Below are 23,135 nucleotides of genomic sequence, written 5' to 3' on the forward strand. Positions count from 1 at the left end.
ATGGTCACTCTGTCAGAGCTCCAGAGGTCCTCTGTGGAGAGAGGAGAACCTTCCAGAAGGACAACCATCTTTGCAGCAATCCACCAATCAGGCCTGTATGGTAGAGTGGCCAGACAGAAGCCACTCCTTAGTAAAAGGCACATGGCAGCCTGCCTGGAGTTTGCCAAAGTCACCTGAAGGACTCTCAGACCATGAGAAAAAAAATTCTCTGGTCTGATGAGACAAAGATTGAACTCTTTGGTGTGAATGCCAGGCGTCACTTTTGGAGGAAACCAGGCACCGCTCATCACCAGGCCAATACCATCCCTACAGTGAAGCATGGTGGTGGCAGCATCATGCTGTGGGGAGGTTTTTCAGCAGCAGGAACTGGGAGACTAGTCAGGATAAAGGGAAAGATGACTACAGCAATGCACAGAGACATCCTGGATGAAAACCTGCTCCAGAGCGCTCTTGACCTCAGACTGGGGTGACGGTTCATCTTTCAGCAGGGCAACGACCCTAAGCACACAGCCAAGATATCAAAGGAGTGGCTTCAGGACAACTCTGAATGTCCTTGAGTGGCCCAGCCAAAGCCCAGACTTGAATCCGATTGAACATCTCTGGATAGATCTTAAAATGGCTGTGCACTGATGCTTCCCATCTAACCTGATGGAGTTTGAGAGGTGCTGCAAAGAGGAATGGGCGAAACTGGCCAAGGATAGGTGTGCCAAGCTTGTGGCATCATATTCAAAAAGACTTGAGGCTGTAATTGCCGCCAAAGGTGCATCGACAAAGTATTGAGCAAAGGCTGTGAATACTTACTGTATGTACATGTGATTTCTCAGTTTTTTTATTTTTAATAAATTTGCAAAAACCTCAAGTAAACTTTTTTCACGTTGTCATTATGGGGTGTTGTGTGTAGAATTCTGAGGAAAAAAATGAATTTAATCCATTTTGGAATAAGGCTGTAACATAACAAAATGTGGAAAAAGTGATGCGCTGTGAATATTTTCCGGATGCACTGTATATATATATATATACACAAATTTATGCACAAATATATGTATTACACATATAGGAGTAACACGGTTTTGTTCCAGTGTTCTGGATCTGAATCCCATACCTTATTATTGTCTGTGTGGAGTTTGCATGTTCTCCTTATGCCTTCATGATCTCTCCTTTAGGTGTGTGTGTATATATAAATACTGCTAAAATATAAAGGGAACACTTAAATTACACATTTGATCTCAATGAATGAAATCTTCAAGTGGAAAATCTTTACTGAGTAATACTGTGTAATTCATTGAGAACAAAATAATGCAACAACGGTCAATGGAAACTGAATTCACCAACCCATTGTGGGCTGTATTCAACATCACACCAAAAATCAAAGTCAAAAATTTAAATCACAGGCTGATTCTGCTTGCATGAATTTCAGTACAGCAACTCTTAATGTGACTCTGTAGTGTGTATGGCCCCATTTGCCTGTATTCACTCTCGACGACCTCTGGGCATGCTCCTGATGAGATGGCAGATGGTGTCCTGAGGATCTCCACCAAGACCTGAATTATGGCATAAGTGAGCTCCTGGACAGTCTGTGACCCTACTTGGTGGTATAGATGCTATGATACATGACGTCTCAGAGGTTCTCAATTAGATTCTGGTCTTGGCAGCATGCGGTCCAGTCAATAGCACCAATGCCATCGTCATCCAGGAATTGCCTTCACACTCTGGCCACATGAGGCCATGCATTGTCCTACACCAGGAGGAACCCAGGACCCACTACACCAACGTAAGGTCTGACAATGGCTCTGAGGATTTCATCCCGGTACCTAGCAGGGTACGTTGCCTAGTACGGAGAGGTCTGTGTGACCCTCCAAGGATATACTTCCTCAGACCATCACTGAAACACTGCCAAATTGATCATGCTGGATAATATTGCAGGCTGCATGACGTTCACCACGGTGTCACCAGACTCTTTCACGTCTGTCACATGTGCTCAGTGTGAACCTGCTATCATCTGTAAAGAGAAAGGTGTGCCAATGACAGAGCTGCCAATTGTGTATTTTCTGGCAAATGCCAACTGAGCTGCATGGTGAGGGGCTGTGAGTACAGGTCCACTAGAGGACATCGGGCCCTCATGCCACCCTTATGGAGTCTGTTTCTGAAAATTTGGTCACACCATGCATACCATTAGCAAGCTGAAAGTCAGTTTCTAGGGCTCTAAAAAGCAGATACTGGACCTGCTGCTGGGTTGATGCCGTTCTTTGGCCCTCTCCAGCTCCCCTCATGTAACGGCCCATCTCCTGGTATCTCCTCCATGCTTTGAGATTCTGCTGGGAGAAACAGCAAAATTTCTTGTGACATGACTTGTAGCGGGTGCCACATGTGCTATTGTCCTGTTGTCAGTTTGCAGCTCCTTAGGGTGCACATCAAGAAGTGGGTTACTGATAATACACCTTTAAGAGTGAGGATACAACAAGGACAGGACGATTGGTGCTGAAGACTGTTTTAACTGGAAAAGAAGGGGGAGAGAGAGTGAGATCATGCAGTGTAGCAAGGAGAAGCAACGAGGTAGCGCCAAGAATGCACCTGCTGGAAGAAGATTTTGTTTTTCTCACTCGCTGATACAAGGGATGTGACATCTTGGAAGAGGTGAACTACCTGTGCAACCTGAATCAACTGCAAGTACCACCTCATGCTACCAGTAGTGACAAGGACACCATCAAAATGCAAAACTAGAAAAAAATTAGTCAGGAAGGACAAAGAGAGACCAATTTCCTGTGGCCACCACCTTCAAAATCATTCCCTTTTTTGGGGTTGTATCTTCCTGTTGCCTCTAAGGTCCACCTGATGTCATTTACAGCAAAGCAAGCAATTCACAATTGATTATGTTTCCTAAATGGACATATTCATATCCCTGAAGCTTAATTGGCTTGGTGTCAGGCTGTGATGATCAAGTGTTACCTTAATATTTTTGTACTCTCCATCTCTCTCTCTCTCACTCTCACTCTCTCTCTCTCTCTCTCTCTCTCTCTCTCTATATATATATATATATATATATATATATATTGTGGACCACCAAGCTGAACCCGACACAGACAAGTGTGGGACACAAGTTCAAGGCACACACATTTTATTTTTTCTCTTTTTCCTCGTGAGAAATGCCTTCCCCATTTCCCACAGGCACAACACAGCCCAAAGCACAGCACATACACAATACTTTCTTTTCTTTCCTCTTTTCCTTTCCACTACTCCGGTCAAGCCTTGTCCTCCTCCTCCCGACTCAGGATCCTTGAGTAGTGGCAGCTGGCTCTTTTTATAAGGCCCCCTGAAGTGCTCCAAGTGCTTGATTACTCATTTCCGGCAGCACTTCCAGGTTTTGGCGGAACAACTGCCCATAAGGGCTCAGCAGCTCCTGCTGCAGCACCCCCTGGTGGCACCTGCAGATCCCAACAGGACTGCACCACACTCCAACTCCCCTGCTTGCTTGCTTCCAGTGTCTGAGCCAATTTTGCACCCATCTACACACCACATCCTGAACTCCTCTTTTAATTTGATGGTCAACTTCTCAGGTGGCACCTCATTAAATGCTTCCTGAAAGTCAAAATAAATAATATCATATGCCCCATTTTGTTTGTATCCTTTTGTTGCTTAGTTGTAGAATTCCAAAATATTAGTAAAACACGAACTCCTTCTTCTGAACCCAAGCTGACAGTTCAGTAAAACTTCTTTCCTTGCCATGTGAGACTCAATCTTTTCCTTAATAATTCCTTCCATTAATTTACCTGTGATTTATTTAAGTTTACTGGCCTATAGTTGCTTGGATCTGCCCGATCACCCTTTTTATATAATATATAATATAATCTATACTAATAAAAGGCAAAGCCCTCACTGACTCACTGGCTGACTGACTGACTGACTGACTCATCACTAATTCTCCAACTTCCCGTGTAGGTAGAAGGCTGAAATTTGGCAGGCTCATTCCTTACAGCTTACTTACAAAAGTTAGGCAGGTTTCATTTCGAAATTCTACGCGTAATGGTCATAACTGGAACCTGTTTGACTGACTCACTCATCACTAATTCTCCAACTTCCCGTGTAGGTAGAAGGCTGAAATTTGGCAGGCTCATTCCTTACAGCTTACTCACAAAAGTTAGGCAGGTTTAATTTCGAAATTCTACGCGTAATGGTCATAACTGGAACCTGTTTTTTGTCCATATACTCTAATGGAGGAGGCGGAGTCACGTATTGCGTCATCACGTATTACGCCTCCTACGTTATCACGTGAACTGAAAACGAGGAAGAGATTTACAGCACAAGTCAAACGCGGGAACGAAGGTAAATGACGTTAATTGTTGACTGTCTTTTAATACTGTGTAATTGTTGAGTGTCTTTTAATACTGTGTAAGCATACATATTAACACATGTGCAATTAAACGTGTGCATTTACGGGATTGATTTCTCAGGCTTAAAAGCTCGCCTTTTATTAAAAAGGTAATTGCAAACTCTTTTCATTCTGAAGGGCACAAACCACGTTATATTTCAGCCGTTAAACGCGCAAAAATGTCAGTACACCAGATAAATAAGCGCAACATATCATCAGTTGTATTGTATGCTTACAATACATATAGAAATGTGTTAATCGTTAACCCCTTCACCGCCCTCTGCCGGATATATCCGGCACCGTTGTTTTAATGCTAACGCCATACTGCCGGAATTATCCGGCACATTTGCCTGTGGTTATATGAATGCCTGGCAAGTAGTATAACTGACGGTTTGGCGTGGGTATTATTACTACGTTGTATTTCGACAAGTCTGTGGTTGTTTTGGCCGGTCATGTGACGTGATTCGCATGTAACAGCTGTGAATATGGCGAAACGTAAACTGACTTCAAGTGAGGCTTTGCAGGCGATTTTGGACAGTTCTGATCATGATTGTAGCAGTTCTGAAGAAGATTTTAGTGACAGTGATGAGCAGCAACGTGCGCTGCATGATATTGTGAATGAAGACGCATCGGATGACGGCGCTGAGTGGGTGTATCCCCAGCATCTCAGCTGGGCTGCTGCCCGTGGTGAACTACCTTTTCTGCATTCGTTTGAGGGAACGTGTGGCTTTATTGTTGATGTAAACAATTACACTGCTGAGCAGTTTTATGAGCTGTTTGTGTCACCTGATTTGATTAGACATTTTGTTCATCAGACAAATCTGTATGCAGCACAGTTTATTGAGAAAAATCCCAATTTACCTCCACATTCCCGTGTTCGTGCTTGGTTTGACACTGATGAAAACGAAATGAAAAAATTCATTGGGATTTTGATGTTGATGGGAATAATCAGAAAACCAGATATTGAGATGTACTGGTCTACAGATCCTATGTATGCAACACCTATTTTTGCAGCTGTCATGACACGTAACCGATTCTCTTTGCTGCTGAAATTCTTTCATTTGAATGACAACAGAAACGAGCCAGATAAGAAAGATCCAAACCGCGACCACTTGTTCAAGCTACGTCCTTTGATTGATCATTTATTTGAAGCATTTCAGTTGCCCTACATGCCAGGACCGTCAGTTGCAGTTGATGAAAGTTTATTGTCGTGGAAGGGCCGCTTACAGTTTCGACAGTATCTACCATTGAAAAGGGCACGGTTTGGTATCAAGATGTTTTGCTTAGCTGAGAATTCAGGTTACATTTATAGATTTCGTGTATACACTGGCAACTTGCACAACATTTAGTGGTCAATACTGCTTGAATAAATGTAAAAAATGTAAAAAAAATGTAAAAAAGTAAAAAAACAAAAATTGTTCAGATTTCGCCTGGCGTGGGGAATATTTAGGGAGTTGGCGGTTAAAGGGTTAACTAATATTATGGGATGGTATTTTTCGACTCGCGCCTTGATTTAAACGATTGCATGTCTTGGTGGGTTTGCGTAGTTTATTGTCAATATCTTTACACCTCTTTTTAAGACTTAATTTAAAAAGGTTTTCTTTTCTTCTTAATTAAAATTTAAAAGCAATACTTCACCGCTGCAAAGCCCCTCTAGCGCTGACGTCCGAGGTTCGATTACCATAAGCGAGTGCAGTGAGTGTGTACGCCTGATGAGCCAAGAATAAGGGGGAAAGACGTGTCGCGTACTCTTTGCATTATTTGACAGTAAACTATTTTCATCCATTCTATGATCTGCTTCTCACAACTGAAAGCACCGTGGCTGATGTTACCTGACTTGCTGGCCAACCATAAGCGTTACCTGGTAGGTAACCACCCACTCACTTCACTCCAATACGGGAATCGAACCTCGGACATCAGTGCTAGAGGCGAAGCCCCTAAAAATGCGCCACGGCGTGTGGTTCGTTTATTTGACAGCATGTAGATCGGGGTAATTACATTCACGGCATTTGTAGTCTGATTCACAATCTGATTGTATGGGTGGTTACCTACCAGGTAACGCTTATGGTTAGCCAGCAAGTCAGCTCGAAGTGATCACTCGAGTGAAGGCAGCTTCACAAAAAAAACAGATCCTTAACAAACTGTTATTGGTATATTTTCCCTCAATTTTAAAAGGTTTTCTTTTCTTCTTAATAAAAATTTCAAAGCAGTACTTCGCCTGTGCGAAGCGTGGGGATTTGAGCGACTGACGCATACAGACATATTCATGAGTGCAGGTACTTCAGAAAGAAAGCACCATGTAAACCTAAACTTTAAATTAAGTTCATACACCTACAAAAGGTTGCCATTGATTTAAGGCAAGATTGCTTTTCTCATGTACAACTATACGTTGCATTCTTAACAGTAAGCTTGCACAGCTTGGTCATATTCCAACCGGAGTGCTGAACTGACAACGTCGTATACAAACAGAACTATAACAATTGTAATAAACAAACAAAAAAAAAAAGCGAAGAACCCTTGGATTTAATAAAAAGGCTCCTTCCTTGGCGAAGCAAGGAAAAAGGAAGACCTTATATGGCGTTCGTTTATAAAACAGCGGAAAAGCTGTGTTAAGGCTGCTTCACAAAAAAACAGATCCTTAACAAATTGCTATTGGGATATTTTCCCTCAATTTAAAAAGCTTTTCTTCTTAATAAAAATTTAAAAGCAGTACTTCGCGGGGATTTAGATATAGATATATATATATATATATATATATATATATATATATATATATATATATATATATATATATATATATTTATGTATATATATATATATTTATGTATATATATATATATATATATTTATGTATATATATATATATATTTATGTATATATATATATATATATATATATATATATATATATAGATGTATATATATATAGATATAGATATATATATATATATATGTATGTATGTCTATATATATATATATATATATATATATATATATATATATATATATATGTAAGCTTATAAGTACTGCCTTACTTCTCTTTAAGAAAGGAAGATGTAATGATACTTGATTTAAACGATTCCATGTCTTGCTGGGTTTGCGTAGCTTATTGTCAATATCTTTACACCTGTTTTTAAGACTTATTGACTGAAACGGGCTTTCACGAAAAAAGTTAGGGCTTTGCTACAGGATACACCCTCCACAAGTTAAGCAAGTAAAAATAAAATATTTCTGTTTTATTTAAACCTTTTAAGTTTGTATGCATAGCCCCATTTGGCTTTTTTAGTTTTTTTTTTCTTTCTTCAGTAATATTAAATCTCCTTAAAGAAAAAGAACATATGCATTTTACTTTTTTTGTATCTCTTTAGTAATATTTTAGTGTAAAAGGATAACCAGTATTTAAACCTTTTACGTTACTTTATAAAGTTATTTTACACAATGTTGAAAAATTAATAAGACAGCTACATATTTTGGCAGCTGCTGCTTTACTTTTCAATGAAATGAAAAAAGCTCTCCAAGAGAAAACGTCAATGAAGAAGAAACAGTTTGCACTATCTAAAAATGAGAAACCCTCATTTATAAAGGTTTGCTGCAGATGACTTGACTGAAAATAAATTAATACTTCCTATGTGTATAATACATATTTATCTATTTTACTTATGCCTTTATTCCAGCAACTTGCAACATCTGAGGTACAATTTGTTACATTACTTTTGTTTTTTGCAGCACAGGCAGGTGGTGACTTCCTCAGGGTCACACAGTGGTGTCAGTACCAGGATTTGAACTGACAAGCTCCGGGTTTGCTGAAATATTACTGAAGAAAGAAAAAAAATGAAAACGGGCAAATAGGGCTATGCATACAAATGTCCATCCATCCATTATCCAACCCGCTATATCCTAAATACAGGAGCCAATAAGTAGATATGTATATATACAGTATATATATATATATATATATGTGAATGTATGTATATATGTATGTTTATATTTATATGTATATATATATATGTAGATATGTAAATTTGTATATGTATATATATATATGTATATGTGGATGTGTATATGTATATACATTAATCCCTCCTCCATCGCGGGGGTTGCGTTCCAGAGCCACCCGCGAAATAAGAAAATCCGTGAAGTAGAAACCATATGTTTATATGGTTATTTTTATATTGTCATGCTTGGGTCACAGATTTGCGCAGAAACACAGGAGGTTGTAGAGAGACAGGAACGTTATTCAAACACTGCAAACAAACATTTGTCTCTTTTTCAAAAGTTTAAACTATGCTCCATGACAAGACAGAGATGACAGTTCCGTCTCACAATTAAAAGAATGCAAACATATCTTCCTCTTCAAAGGAGTGCGCGTCAGGAGCAAAGCCTGTCAGAAAGAGATAGGAAAGCAAACAAATCAATAGGGCTGTTTGGCTTTTAAGTATGCGAAGCACCGCGGCACAAAGCTGTTGAAGGCGGCAGCTCACACCCCCTCCGTCAGGAGCAGAGAAAGAGAGAGGGAGAGAGAGACAGAGTTTGTTTTTCAATCAAAAATCAATACGTGCCCTTCGAGCTTTTAAGTATGTGAAGCACCGTGCAGCATGTCGCTTTAGGAAGCAGCTGCACAGAAGGTAGCAACGTGAAGATAATCTTTCAGTATTTTTAGACGAGCGTCCGTATCGTCTAGGTGTGCGAACAGCCCCCCTGCTCAATCCCCCTACGTCAGGATCAGAGAAAGTCAGCGCAAGAGAGAAAGAGAGAAAAGTAAGTTGGGTAGCTTCTCAGCCATCTGCCAATAGCGTCCCTTGTATGAAATCAACTGGGCAAACCAACTGAGGAAGCATGTAGCAGAAATTAAAAGACCCATTGTCCACAGAAACCCGCGAAGCAGCGAAAAATCTGCGATATATATTTAAATATGCTTACATATAAAATCCGCGATGGAGTGAAGCCGCGAAAGGCGAAGCGCGATATAGCGAGGGATTACTGTATATGTATATGTAGATATGTGTATATGTAGATATGTATATATATGTATATATGTTTATGTATATATATATGTTTACATAACCTCTTTAACACACTACTTCTCCGCTGCGAAGCGCGGATATTTTGCTAGTATATTATAATATTAATTATATATACAGTACTGTGCAAAAGTTTTAGGCAGGTGTGAAAAAATGCTGTAAACAAAGAATGCTTTCAAAAATGGAAGTGTTAATCATTTATTTTCATCAATCAACAAAATGCAGTGAATGAACAAAAGAGAAATCTAAATCAAATCAATATTTGGTGTGACCACCCTTTGCCTTCAAAACAGCATCAATTCCTCTAGGTACACTTGCACACAGTTTTTGAAGGAACTCGGCTGGTAGGTTGTTCCAAACATCTTGGAGATCTAACCACAGATCTTCTGTGGATGTAGGCTTCCTCACATCCTTCTGTCTCTTCATGTAATCCCAGACACACTCAATGATGTTGAGATCAGGGCAATCTGTGGGAGCCATACCATCATTTCCAGGACTTCTTGTTCTTCTTTACGCTGAAGATAGTTCTTAATGACTTTGGCTGTATGTTTGGGGTCGTTGTCCTATTGCTGAATAAATTTGGGTCCAATTATATGCCTCCCTGATGGTACTGCATGATGGATAAGTATCTGCCTGTATTTCTCAGCATTGAGAACACCATTAATCCTGACCAAATCTCCAACTTGATTTGCAGAAATGCAGCCCCAAACGTTCAAGGAACCTCTACCATGCTTCACTGTTGCCTGCAGACACTCATTATTGTACCGCTCTCCAGCCCTTCAACGAACAAACTGCCTTCTGCTACAGCCAAATATTTCAAATTTTGACTCATCAGTCCAGAGCACCTGCTGCCATTTTTCTGCACCCCAGTTCCTATGTTTTCGTGCATACTTGAGTCGCTTGGCCTTGTTTCCATGTCGGAGGTATGGCTTTTTGGCTGCAACTCTTCCATGAAGACCACTTCTGGCCAGACTTCTCTGCACAGTAGATGAGTGTACCTGGGTCCCACTGGTTTCTGCCAGTTCTGAGCTGATGGCACTGCTGGACATCTTCCGATTTTGAAGGGTAATAAGCTTGATGTGTCTTTCATCTGCTGCACTGTTTCCTTGGCTGACCACTGTGTCTACTATCCTCAATGTTGCCCGTTTCTTTGTGCTTCTTCAAAAGAGCTTGAACAGCACATCTTGAAACCCCAGTCTGCTTTGAAATCTTTGTCTGGTAAAGCCCTTGCTCATGCAGTATAACTACCTTGTGTCTTGTTGCTGTACTCAATCTTGCCATGACATGAAACTGTCTTCCACATCCTCACCTTGGTAGCAGAGTTTGGCTGTTCCTCACCCAGTTTTAAGCCTCCTACACAGCTGTTTCTGTTTCAGTTAATGACTGTGCTTCAACCTACGTGTGACATTGATGATCATTAGCACCTGTTTGGTAGAATTGGTTGATCATATACCTGACTATAATCCTACAAAATCCCTGACTTTGTGCAAGTGTACCTATAAGAATTGATGCTGGTTTGAAGGCAAAAGGTAGTAACACCAAATATTGATTTGATTTAGATTTTTCTTTTGTTCGCTCACTTTGCATTTTGTAAATTGATAACAATAAACAATCATTATTTATGTTTCTGAAAGCATTCTTTGTTTACAGCATTTTTTCACACCTGCCTAAAACATTTGTACAGTACTGCATATATTATATTAATTATATATATTATATATAATATTATATATAATTATATATTATATATAATTATCCATCCATCCATTTTCCAACCCGCTGAATCCGAACACAGGGTCACGGGGGTCTGCTGGAGCCAATCCCAACCAACACAGGGCACAAGGCAGGGAACCAATCCCGGGCAGGGTGCCAACCCACCGCAGGACACACACAAACACACCCACACACCAAGCACACACTAGGGCCAATTTAGAATCACCAATCCACCTAACCTGCATGTCTTTGGATTGTGGGAGGAAACCGGAGCGCCCGGAGGAAACCCACGCAGACACGGGGAGAACATGCAAACTCCACGCAGGGTGGACCCGGGAAGTGAACCCGGTATAATTATAATTTTATATATAATTATAAAGCTAAAGATGGAGTCCTACAGGACCCTTTTGTCCTGTGGGACTCTGGAGGCAGCTGATAGGTACCGGCAGGCCAAGCGGAATGCGGCTTCGGTGGTTGCTGAGGCAAAAACTCAGGCGTGGGAAGAGTTTGGGGAGGCCATGGAGAACGACTTTCGGACGGCTTCGAGGAGATTCTGGTCCAGGGAAGCAGTGCAGTGTCAACACTGTATATGGTGGGGATGGTGCACTGCTGACCTCGACTCGGAACATTGTGGGTCAGTGTTGGGAGTACTTCGAAGACCTCCTCAATCCCACTAACATGCCTTCCAATGAGGAAGCAGAGCCTGGGGACTTGGAGGTGGGCTCCCCCATCTCTGGGACTGAGATCACCGAGGTGGTCAAAACCTCCTTGGTGGCAGGGCCCCGGGGGTGGATGAGATACGCCCGGAGTTCCTCAAGGCTCTGGATGTTGTAGGGCTGTCTTGGTTGACACGTCTCTGCAACATCGCATGGACATCAGGCACAGTGCCTCTGGATTGTCAGACTGGGGTGGTGGTCCCCCTCTTTAAGAAAGGGTACCGGAGGGTGTGTTCCAACTACAGAGGGATCACACTCCTCAGCCTCCCTGGAAAAGTCTATTCGGGGGTTCTGGAGAAGAGGGTCCGTTGGATAGTCAAGCCTCAGATTCAGTATGATCAGTGTGTTCTTGTTTTCGTCCTGGTCGCGGAACAGTGGACCAGCTCTACACCCTTAGCAGTGTCCTGGAGGGTGCATGAGAGTTCGCCCAACCAGTCTACATGTGTTTTGTGGACTTGGAAAAGGCTTTTGACTGTGTCCCTCTGGGAATCCTGTGGGGGGTACTCCGAGAGTATAGGGTGACAGACCCCCTGATAAGGGCTGTTCGGTCCCTGTACGATCGGTGCCAGAGCTTGGTCCACATTGCCAGCAGTAAGTCGAACCCATTTCCAGTGAGAGTTGGACTCTGCCAGGGCTGTCCTTTGTCACCAATTCTGTTCATAACTTTTATGGACAGAATTTCTAGGCAAAGCCAGGGCGTTGAGGGGGTCCGGTTTGGTGGACTCAGGATTGGGTCACTGCTTTTTGCAGATGATGTTGTCCTGTTTGCTTCCTCAGGCCGTGATCTTCAGCTCTCTCTGGATCGGTTCGCAGCTGAGTGTGAAGCGGCTGGAATGGGAATCAGCACCTCCAAATCCAAGACCATGGTCCTCAGCCGGAAAAGGGTTGAGTGCCCTCTCAGGGTTGGTAGCGAGATCCTGCCCCAAGTGGAGAGAGTTCAAGTATCTCGGGAGAATGGAGCGTGAGATTGACAGGTGGATCGGTGCGGCATCCACAGTAATGAGGGCTCTGCATCAGTCTGTTGTGGTGAAAACGGAGCTGAGCTGCAAGGTGAAGCTCTCTATTTACCAGTCGATCTATGTTCCTACCCTCACCAATGGTCATGAGCTATGGGTAGTGACCGAAAGAACGAGATCGCGAATACAAGTGGCTGAAATGAGTTTCCTCCGTAGGGTGTCTGGGCTTTCCCTTAAAGATAGGGTGAGAAGCTCAGTCATCCGGGAGGGGCTCAGAGTAGAGCCGCTGCTCCTCCGCATCGAGAGGAGTCAGATGAGGTGGCTCGGGCATCTGATCAGGATGCCTCCTGGACGCCTCCCTGGTGAGGTGTTCCGGGAACATCTAACCAGGAGGAGGCCCAGGGGAAGACCCAGGACACGCTGGAGGGACTATGTCTCTCAGCTGGCCTGGGAACGCCTTGGGATTCCCCCGGAAGAGCTAGAAGAAATGGCCAGGGAGAGGGAAGTCTGGGCATCTCTGCTCAAGCTGCTGCCCCCGCGACCCGACCTCGGATAAGAGGAAGAGAATGGATGAATGGACGGATATTAATATTAATATAATATAATATATATGCCATTTTCCAGTACTTTGGAATTTTCCCAATGTGCAGTGACTTATGTGTAAAGGGTTTAAATATGTATTAACTAATCACCTTCAAGCACTTGAGAATAAATATTATCTATTCTTGGCGATTTGTTTGGTTTCAGCTTAACTTTGAACTCAATATGGTAAAGGAGCAGTAATGTGTGCTTGCCTCAGCTGGTTGAACACAAGATTTACTGCTGCAGCAGATTGGTATTCCTGCCAGTAGAAAGTTACAGTAGTCAGTATGTGACAAGACCAAAGCCTGGACTCTGAGTTGTGCTACATACTTTGGCAGGTACAATCGGATCTTATAGATGATGGGCAAAGTGAATTTGCAAGACTGGAAGACCATATTATTATGGTCAGTGAAGGACAGCTGGTTATTGATCACCACACCAAACATTCATTCTAATACAATGCAAATTCAAAATATATTAAAGAGAGTGATAGTTTTAGCTGTTCAGAATATGTGCCAAAGATACTTCTCTACAATGTACTACACTTTCTATGTGTGTCTTTTTATGTCATCAATCAAAGAATCAGGTAAGCCTTTTTTTAAATGTACTAATTGAATTGTATGTTACTTTATCCCAATCTATTCTACCACCATCCTTACTTGATCAATAAAACAACACTGATGCCTAAAAATAAATGAAATGTGTTTTAAACTATCTGTTGTATTTTCAGTTTAGTCAAAATGCACACAGCTCTGCTCTTATTCCTGTCTGGAATACACATGTAACTTAACCATAGGAGTTTATAAATGTAATAGTTTGCAGTTCCACTGCTTGTTGGTAAAAGCTAAAATATTTAATCCAAATTATTTCTGGCAGTAGTAATAGGAAAGAATATGGGTCACATTTCTTTGTTGTTATGAAAATAAAATCTTCATGGGCCAGAAAAATCAAGGGGGTTATGACACATTTTTTTAAAATGCTTGCACTCTGTTAACTCTTAACTCTGAATGGAATTTCTGAATAAAGTTCAGGCATCATGCTCCTTACACAGGGATTAAAATATCTGGTACTGTACCATTACTTTCATTATTTCATTTCAGAATGCTGCAGCTCACACTTTAGGAAAGAACACTTATCTCTATTATAAAAAAAAAACCCTGGAGAAAAACAGTAGGGCGTCGAGACATGATCTTTACATTAAGATCACGGAAGACAGTTTAAAGACCCTCAAGGACCTTAAACATGAGACACTGTGCCAAGAGATTGACCCAGGACCGTCTCGAGATGACGTAGAACATGAGATTCTTGCAAGACACGCCCTACTTACAATCTATCAAATAAGATAACGGGGCAGCAAAACATTCAGTCTTGTGAAGGATTTGAGCACACACAGATCCAGGGTCTCAGCGCATATAAAGTGTATAAGGACAATATGTAATAAATGAAACATCGATGACTAAACGAAGAAGAAAGCAGCATGGAGAATAGAGACTCAAAAGCATTGGAGAGAAAAAAGAGCAAAAAAGAAAAAATAATCTAGGTGCAAATTCAGAAAATAAGGCAAGTAATTATCTGCCTATAACAAGAGGAATTGAAACAAAGCACATCCAATCGGGCTCAGAATTAAAAGACAGAGTAAAAGACAAAGTAGAACTTCATAAAAATGTTCACAAACGTTGCCGCTATACACATGCAGAGCAGATTATGAAAGCAGTGGAATTCGAAAGGCTCCAATAAAAAAAAAATGTATGTGCGATACAAATGTGGAGAAAGTTAAAGAATATAAAAGTTGGAAAATTAGAAAGTATAAAAAAAAAAATTAAAGATCGCAGTAGCGCAAACAAATGGAAATTATTACTCGAAAAAGGGAAAATCATTCATAACACCGTGCGTAGAATTCGCACTATAACATGACGTAAGAACAAAAGCCGCAATGTGCTTACGCACAGAAAAATCCAGATGCAAGAATATGTGCGTTCGCCAACTTCCGCATTCTTCCGCTACATAAATCCCGCTCAGCGTGGAAATAAACGCACGTGCATGCGTTTTCTGTCCCGCCCCAACTCCTCCCAGAATTACGCCTCATTGAATATGCAAATCAATATAAATAGCCCTTAAGCCCAGCATTCTGTGAAAAGGCAATGGCAAAAGTACGAGGAAAAATAGATGAATTTCAGCGAATACCAAACGGAGGCAAAGAAAAATGTACTATTTGATAGTTTAAACAGTTATATAAGCAACAAAAGGAAGTTGATCGAGTGACATAGCGTGTCAGAGAAATTCGAAAGCTCAAGTTCACAAAGTCGCACAGTGTCCGAAATAAAAAAGTTGTCACATATCAAACTCGGCGTGAAAAGGCGACTCGTAGCCCACCGTCTGAGTGTCATATGAAAGCTTATTAGGGTACAGTGAAAAAAAAGGCACACAGTGTGAAAAAAGCACAAAATGTCAACTTTAATGACGTAGTTTATTTTGTCATTAAAGTAGAACATCATAAACTGCATCTTAAAATCGTTTAATTTACTAGTTTCTCAAATCCCATCGTAACTAAAGTAGCACGTTAAATGCTTTGTTGTGTATTTGATCTTATATGTGCTCTGTGTGCCTGAATCACTATGTGCTCTTCCTCCGACAGGACACAGAATCCATTACGTTCATAATATTACAGCTCTCTGAATAATTAAAATACTGAGAAGTATACGTGATATCATTTTCATGATGATATAAGTTAAAGCATGTTATTAAACATAGGAACACGGTGGCGCAGATGATTGTTCATGTCTTATAGCAAGATGCTTGCTGCGCCATGCGCGACCTTCAAAGAAATGCTTTATTACAGAAGTACTGTCTTTTTCAAACGTACTAACCTCTTTCTCCAAATACCCAATCGCCACACAATCAGCTCTGTAATAGCCGTTAAGCCATCTGTAAGCTTAGAATGCCGATTCTTCAAAACTTTTAAGGAACATCGAAATATCTTCGTAATGTTTAATTATTCTATCCATCTATCCTTCCACTGTCGCGCCAGCCACAGCATGACTACAGCGCGAGGCAGGAACAAACTGTGAATGAAGCTCAAGCTTGCTAGCTCTGCGGCACCGTGTAGTTAAAGTTAAAGTTTTATCTGTATAATATAATCAACATATTTTGAGGAATTTCATCTTAAAAATGATATCGTCATTGGTTTCGTCCGTTTATAGGAGATGGATGTCTGAAGCAGAGCTCCGCTAGCAGCGGCTTTATTTTCCCACGTATTTCATATTATTTAGAGGTATCCTGTATTTAACCCGACCAAGGAACTTCCACTACAATATACAAGCATGAGTAACAAGAAGAAAAGTCAGAAAGAACCGGAAAAGAAACTTAAAGCTGCATCAAAGTCTGGACAGACTTCCGGCCTGAGTGCAAGTGCAAGGTATGGCCTCACGGAGACTGACCTGGAACAGGCAGACGAATGCGCAGATTTCCTGGGACCCCGCTCCATTGTATCGTCTCCAGTCGAGAGTGAAAATGGGAGCGAAGGTGCAAGTGATACAGGTCGCGATGGATCGCCGATTTCTGAGGATCATTCGAGACTAGAAAAGGCCCTGCAGGATGTGCTCTCATCTACTCATCGCGAGCCTGCAGCACCTGCTGTAATAGGAGCTGCATTTCCACTCGCGGAGCACGAAAGCCGAAGCGAACTGTCTGAACTGAAAGAGATGATCGCTACACTGGCCACTGCCATGGTTACGGCCATGAATGAGCTTAAGAATGAGCTTAAGAAAGATAACAAGAATGATCTTAAGAAGGTGACCATTGAGCTCAAGAAGGATAACAAAGATAAGGAAACGCATCTATTTAAACATTTTGACGTGAACTTTAAAGGCATGTTGGAGAAATTAGTGGAACACATCGAAGAAACTAATTCCAAACTGAAAATGCTTGATGACCATATTAATGACGTTTCAGATCAGCTGGAAGACGTTAAGCAGGGACTCACGGCTCGAGTTGAAACAGCGGAACAACTGGCGTCTAACACCGATGAAAAAGCCACAGCTGCGAACTCCGAATGCAAAAAACTTGGAGACAGACTTGCAGCCCTGGAGGATGGGTGCAGAAGAAATAATATAAGAATTGAGGGTATACCTGAGAAACGAGAAAGCTCAAGCCCAGTGAAATTTGCAGTAGAATTACTGTCTAAAATAATTGGAGATGACTTTAAACTCGACATTGAGATAGCCACGGCTTATCACACAAACAGACCAACCACCTTTAAACCTAGGTCTTTTATTGTCCGCTTCGAGCGACTACGATTTAAGCTTGATGTGATGGCATTTCTCAGACACAAGCAAGAGATTATATTCGAAAATAATCTTTTTCGTATTTTTCCCGACTTCTCACCATCAACAGCTGCAAAACGCAGATCCTACATCGACATTAAAAAGTTGCTATGGAAAGCCGATATCAAATACAGCCTCTTGTATCCCGCCAAACTGAAAGTGGAAGTTCAAGATCAATATTATATTTTCCTAAGCAAAGAAGAAGCTGAAAAGGAACTAAAGAAGCTGTTTCCGACACTTTTTTGAAAGTTAATAAGGAGCCGTATTCTATCAAGGCAAGGGAAGGACCTATGATCTGCTCTCTGGATCCATGTTTAAAGAGACTGGTATTATAATTATACATCCTATTCTTTATCTGGACTTTATATGTTTATGTTTTAATCAGAGTTATAGAGTTATAGACGTGAGTGTGAAAATGTGGAAGTAATTAAAGTAGGATTCGTTTTTTTTCTTCTTTTTTTTTATTTTTATTTTTTTTTATTTTACTATACCTTAAAGTAGACTGTTTAACATCATACCCTTGGTTTATTGCTTTTTGTACTATTTATACTATTACCATTATATTATTATAGTAGGAATTACCAGGTTTATCCTAGATTAGTTTTTAAAATCATTCCCAGGGTTGATTCTTTTTTTTTTTTAATCTTAATATCTTAACTTAAAAGCGCTGAAGATTATTTCAAGCTTAAATACTGTTAATGAGAATATTTTCGGCAGATAGTATTAAGAATTTAACTGCAAAAGATATCTCTGTTTTAATTCTCTAATGCCGCTGCAGGGTGGGGTATGTTTTGTTTTGGATGTGCTCTATCTCTTCGTATGTCAGAGGACTGGAACATCGCGAAGTGGGATCTAGCCTCATGTGGGGAGGCAAAATGGGGGGGTGGGGGGATAAAGGGGGGAGAGAAGGAGAGCAGGTTATATCTAATCTATTCTTGTAATCCTTATAATTATAAATATCAATGCAACAATAGGCTAAAATGCAATAACTCATGTGGAATCTTGAAACTAAGATTAAAACTGCCATATTACCAATTAAAACTATAAAATGACATTAAAAACTCAGAATCAATGTCTCCATGATGGGACAGTTAACTTTGTGAGCTGGAATGTTAAAGGCCTGAATCATGAATTAAAGAGAAAGAAAGTATGCTCTCACCTAACAGACTTAAACGCTAAAATAGTATTTTTACAGGAGACCCACTTACTAACCAAGGATCAGTTCAGCTTACAAAAAGACTGGACTGGCCAAATGTTCCATTCTAGCTTTATAAAGAAACCTAGAGGGGTGGGAATTCTCATACATAGAACAGTTCTATTTGTAGCATCAGATGTAGTGTCGGACCCTGAAGGGAGATATGTGATGGTCATGGGCAACTTATATAACAGTAAAATGATTTTGATAAATGTTTAAGCACCCAATGTTGATGATAAGGAATTCATGCAAAATCTATTTGCATCCATTCCCAATGTGAACACTCATAAAATTATAATGGCTGGGGACTTTAATTGTGTTTTAAATTCACTCTTAGATAGGACTCCTGTGACAGGGGGGACGACATCTAATACTGCAAAGATAATTACACAGTTTTTAAATTATCACAACTTATCAGATCCCTGGAGGTTTCTTAACCCAAACTCAAGAACATATTCGTTCTACTCACCAGTGCATTACAGCTACTCAAGAATTGATTATTTTTTTATAGATAATAATTTCCTGCCTACAATTAAATCATGCAAATATGACACAATTGTTATCTCTGACCATGCCCCTCTAGTCTTGGAGCTAAAATCAATAAGCCCCTCACACTCACCTCGCAGATGGCGTCTTAACCCTCTTTTATTGGCAGACGAGAACTGCACAGAATTTATATCCAAACAAATCAGCTTCTTCCTAGAGACAAACACGTCCACAGAGGTTTCTGCAGGAACACTCTGGGAAACTCTAAAGGCCTTTTTAAGAGGACAGATTATTTCATATCTTTCCCACAGAAATAAATTAGAAACCAAGAAAGTGTCAGAGCTAAGAAAAGAAATTACTAGAATAGATGAAGAACAAGCCAGGCGTCCAAATGAAGTTCTCCACAGGAAAAGGCAGGCCCTGCATACAGAACTTAACATCTTAACAACTAAAGAAACTGAACAACTTATTTATAAGTCTAGACAGCATTACTATGAACACAGAGAAAAAGCTAATAAGCTTTTAGCTCAACAAATTCATAAACAAGAAGTTCACAATGCAATACCAGTAATCACCAACAAGAATGGAGAAGAAATCATCGACCATAATAAAATAATGCACACATTTAGAGATTACTATAAGTCTTTATATTCCACTGAGCCCAAAGAAGACAACACACAATCTAATGCATTTCTGGATACATCACAGATACCACAAATAGATGCTTTAAGTGCTGAGGAACTGGATAAACCTCTAACGCTAACAGAATTACTAGACGCTATAAAGTCACTACAAAGCGGGAAATCATCAGGCCCTGATGGATACCCCGTAGAATTTTATAAGAAATTCTCCACTCAGCTAGCTCCCCTCTTATTGGCAACATTTACAGAAGCTAGAGACAACCAAATACTACCTCAAACATTTCAACAAGCATTAATCACTGTCTTTCCTAAACAAAATAAGGACTTGTTACAATGTGCATCATACAAACCAATTTCACTCCTGAATAATGATGTTAAGATACTCTCAAAAATCCTAGCTAGAAGGATGGAGAAAGTGCTGCCCTCGGTAATATCATAAGATCAAACTGGATTTATTAAAGGCCGACACCTATCTTCAAATCTCCGACACTTGTTTAATGTTATATATTCACCAGCAAAATCAAACACCCCAGAGATATTACTATCATTAGACGCAGAAAAGGCATTTGATATGATTGAATGGAATTACCTTTTCACTGCATTGGAGAAATTTGGGTTTGGCCTGAATATTTGTGCATGGATCAAACTATTGTATACCAATCCAGAAGCTTCAGTTTGTATTAATAACATTTGCTCAGACTACTTTAAACTAGAACGTGGTACCAGACAAGGATGTCCCTTGTCGCCACTGTTGTTTGCAATCGCTATTGAACCACTGGCGGTTCACTGCTGAAATTCTTATCAGATAAAGGGGATTGTCAGAGAAGGACTGGAACAGAAAATTTCTCTATATGCAGATGATATGGTCTTATATATATCAGACCCAGAAAACACTGTCCCCGCTGTTTTAACAGCACTAACAGAATTTCAAAAGATATCTGGTCTTAGAATTAATCTGAATAAAAGTATACTCTTTCCAGTGAATTCACAAGCATATAATATTAGATTAGACACCCTACCTTTTACTATAGCAGATCAGTTTAAATACCTAGTGGTAAATATCACAAGTAAACATAAAGCTCTTTATCAACAAAATTTTGGCGTCTGTATGGAAAAAATTAAGCAAGACTTGCATAGATGGTCAACACTTCATCTCACTCTAGCCGGAAGAATTAACATTGTTAAGATGAATATCCTTCCTAAACTTCTCTTTTTATTTCAAAACATTCCAATATATATCAATACAGTGATCCCTCGCTATATCGCGCTTCGCCTTTCGCGGCTTCACTCTATCGCGGATTTTATATGTAAGCATATTTAAATATATATCACGGATTTTTTGCTGGTTCGCGGATTTCTGAGGACAATGGGTCTTTTAATTTCTGGTACATGCTTCCTCAGTTGGTTTGCCCAGTTGATTTCATACAAGGGACGCTATTGGCAGATGGCTGAGAAGCTACCCAACTTACTTTTCTTTCTCTCTCTCTTGCGCTGACTATCTGTGATCCTGACATAGGGGGTGTGAGCAGGGGGGCTGTTCGCACACCTAGACGATACGGACGCTCGTCTAAAAATGCTGAAAGATTATCTTCACGTTGCTACCTTCTGTGTGCAGCTTTTAAGTATGCTGCACGGTGCTTCGCATACTTAAAAGCTCAAAGGGCACGTATTGATTTTTGACTTTGTTTCTCTCTCTCTCTCTCCCTGCTCCTGACAGAGGGGGTGTGAGCTGCCGCCTTCAACAGCTTTGTACCGGCGGTGCGTCGCATACTTAAAGCCAAACAGCCCTATTGATTTGTTTGCTTTACTCTCTGTTTCCTTTGAAGAGGAAGATATGTTTGCATTCTTTTAATTGTGAGACAGAACTGGCATCTCTGTCTTGTCATGGAGCACAGTTTAAACTTTTGAAAAAGAGACAAATGTTTGTTTGCAGTGTTTGAATAACGTTCCTGTCTCTCTACAACCTCCTGTGTTTCTGCGCAAATCTGTGACCCAAGCATGACAATATAAAAATAACCATATAAACATATGGTTTCTACTTCGCGGATTTTCTTATTTCGCGGGTGGCTCTGGAACGCAACCCCCGCGATGGAGGAAGGATTACTGTAAATCGTTTTTTAAAGCAGTTAGATTCAACAATAACCTCATTCATTTGGAACTCAAAACACCCACGTATCCGAAGAGCGACCCTACAAAGACCTCAGGCAGAAGGTGGCTTGGCTTTACCTAATTTTCAGTTTTATTACTGGGCAGCAAACATACAAGCCATAAAAACCTGGACACAAATAAATGAACATACACAGTAAAATCCTGTAGTGCTTCTTTATATTCCCTGCTCTGCTCTCCAATAAATGAAAGTTATCGCAAATATACTAATAACCCAATTGTGCTTTACTCACTCAGAATATGGAACCAAATTAGAAAGCATTTTAAGATGGGAAATCTTTTATCAGTGGCACCTCTGCAAGAGAACCACCTCTTTCAACCTTCGCAAGTATATCCAGTTTTTAATACCTGGAAAAGTTTTGGGATTAAAATGCTCAGAGATCTTTATATAGACAACATATTTACATCTTTTGAACAATTACGTTCAAAATTCAACCTCCCAGCTACACATTTCTTTTACTATCTTCAAATTAGAAATTTTGTTAAACAGAAATTGCCCGATTTCCCCCACCTTGCACCCTCCACAATGCTGGAAAAAATACTGCTCAATTTCGAGGAAATAAACACTATTTCCGCAATATATAAAATCTTATTAGAGTCCCTACCTTTCAAAGATCCAAGAGGACATTGGGAAGAAGATCTCTTAATCAATATATCAAAAAAGGAGTGGAAGGTAGCAAAGCAGAGAATTCACTCGAGTTCTATATGCGCAAAGCATAGAATTATTCAACTAAAAATTATATATCGAGCTCATCTGTCTCGCTTAAAACTGTCCAAAATGTTTCCAGGGCAGGATCCAACCTGCGAACGCTGCAACCAAGCTCCTGCTTCACTGGGTCACATGTTTTGGGCCTGCACCAAACTAACATCATTTTGGACAAAAATTTTTAAGTGCCTCTCAGACAGCCTTGGTATCACAATCCCTCCTAACCCATTAACAGCTGTGTTCGGTGTTCTTCCAGATGGACTTGA

This window comes from Erpetoichthys calabaricus, chromosome 1, assembly GCF_900747795.2.
Source record: "Erpetoichthys calabaricus chromosome 1, fErpCal1.3, whole genome shotgun sequence".
In the NCBI taxonomy this organism is placed as follows: Eukaryota; Metazoa; Chordata; class Cladistia; order Polypteriformes; family Polypteridae; genus Erpetoichthys; species Erpetoichthys calabaricus.